Source organism: Sinocyclocheilus rhinocerous, unplaced genomic scaffold (assembly GCF_001515625.1).
Source record: "Sinocyclocheilus rhinocerous isolate Xijiao unplaced genomic scaffold, SAMN03320098_v1.1 scaffold486, whole genome shotgun sequence".
Classification (NCBI taxonomy): Eukaryota; Metazoa; Chordata; class Actinopteri; order Cypriniformes; family Cyprinidae; genus Sinocyclocheilus; species Sinocyclocheilus rhinocerous.
The window spans coordinates 573367-575291 of record NW_015661373.1 but is presented as its reverse complement, the minus strand read 5'-3'; the positions used below and the strand labels follow the sequence as shown (position 1 = coordinate 575291).

Here is a 1925-nt window from a genome sequence, read left to right as displayed (position 1 = left end):
AACAAATGTTCCCAAAACCCCCCCCCCCCCCAAAGTGATGCCAATACTTGCAGAGGTGTTAAAGTGTAAAGTGATCAAGAGGTGAAACAGTCCCAGTAGAAAAACGACCAAAGCTATATACAAAGTAGTGTTGTCACGGTACCAAAATGTCAGTATTCGTTACCAATACCAGTGAAAATCCACGGTTCTCGGTAGCAATTTTGGTACCAAAGCAAAACACAAAAACATGCTAATTAAAAAATTTGACTATACTTTCATTTAATCCAAACTGTGTACATATTTAATTTTAAAGGGCTTTTGAAAACCTTCTAGAGTTATTCAGCCAAGAATAACAACTAACTACATCAGCTAAAAGAAAAGAAAAGAAAAAAAAAAGCCCAGAACTGCTTTTCTGATCGTTCTCAAGCCCGCCCGCCTCCGCTCACTCTAGCCCGCCGCCGCGCGTGACTCTGTGTTTCGTTGTGAAAGTGAAACTACTTTGTTTGGCCTTCCAATGGAGGACACGACTAGAAATCAGTGGTTACGTTGCATTTACAACACTGTTCCAGAACACTTCAACCCAAATATTCAGATGTGTGCAGCACATTTTATGGAGGACTGTTTCCTGATCCTGGAAGAGTAGACGTTTTATGTTACGCTCCGGCCTGACAGGGCATCACAGTATGGTAAGCGGCGTAACATTTCCATCACATGCTTGAGGTATTCGCCAATCATAACACACCGACCGGGTACTCGGTACCACCGGTACTTAAAAAAACCTGGTACCGTAACGTTTTCATTTTTTTAGTACCGACTTGATACCGGGTCTTTTGACAACACTAATACAAAGTAACAAAGTAAACACTGTACAAAGAAACAGAGATATACACACAAACTTCAGTATTGGTAAGAATTGCTCACGGCACCACAGTTGCACGCTTGCTCGCCAGGTAAACTGAAAACACACACTGGTTTGGGGCTCTTTGTTTACAGTCCAAGCTCCACCACTTTTGGATTAAACCAGGATGACTAATTAGTGAGGCAAGTATAAAAGGTAAGTATGTACATATTTACAATAACACATAAATATACATATAAACATAACATCTACTCCACATTAGGGCTGTGCGATTAATCGAAATCGTCATAAAATCGCAATTTGAGCTTGCGCGATTTCTAAATCGCTTTATAGCACGATTTTCCGCGCCCCCAACCTCCCGCAGTATGCTATCTGAACTAGGCCTGTCGCAATAATCAATATATCGACTTATCGCGCAATATATGTACATGACCTCAATCATTTTTGGTGACGCAATATATTGCACATTATATTTACTTAAAACTTAATGTCACCATGTTTTGTACATTCCACTTGCACCTGTGTCTTTTGCAGCTTCTCATACATAACGTGATGTAGTCATGAGGTGCAAGTTCAAAATTAAAAAATGCTTCCACAAACAAAGTTTCATCTGCAGATATGGCCTTGTTTAGGGATCTGTGCCTTTGTGCATACGGACATCTGACTGCTAAGTAGTGATTGTGTTTTTCAGCAATAGTGTGCACCCTTAATTTACAGAGAAAAGAAGGTCCGGGAAAAATCTGTAGATGGAAAAATCTCCATACAAGTTCTTTGTGCATTTTTCTTTTTTTCTACTCGTTACTTTGCACTTTTTGTTAGAAAATGTTTATTTACTATTTACGCAGTTTTTTTAAGGTATCTAATATTTTGATACTTAATTTCCATGATCTAAATATTCTTAAAAATTAAAAGTTTGTTGTCATTTGGAAGTGTGTAGGCCTTCTTGCATTATTATACTGTTACATTATGATTATATATTCAGTGGCATAAAATGGTCTTTAAAATGACAATAATATCGCTTATCGCAATTATTTCTGGGGCAATATATCGCACAAAAAAAAGTTGTTATCGTGACAGGCCTACAAAC

The 1925-nt window shown here is 38.2% G+C and overlaps 1 protein-coding gene across 2 annotated transcripts in view; it reads right to left on the bottom strand.

The window, feature by feature from the left end:
* LOC107726302 (5'-AMP-activated protein kinase catalytic subunit alpha-1-like) overlaps window positions 1–1925 on the bottom strand; it is a 29399-nt gene that overhangs the window by 2971 nt on the left and 24503 nt on the right. The window lies entirely within an intron of this gene.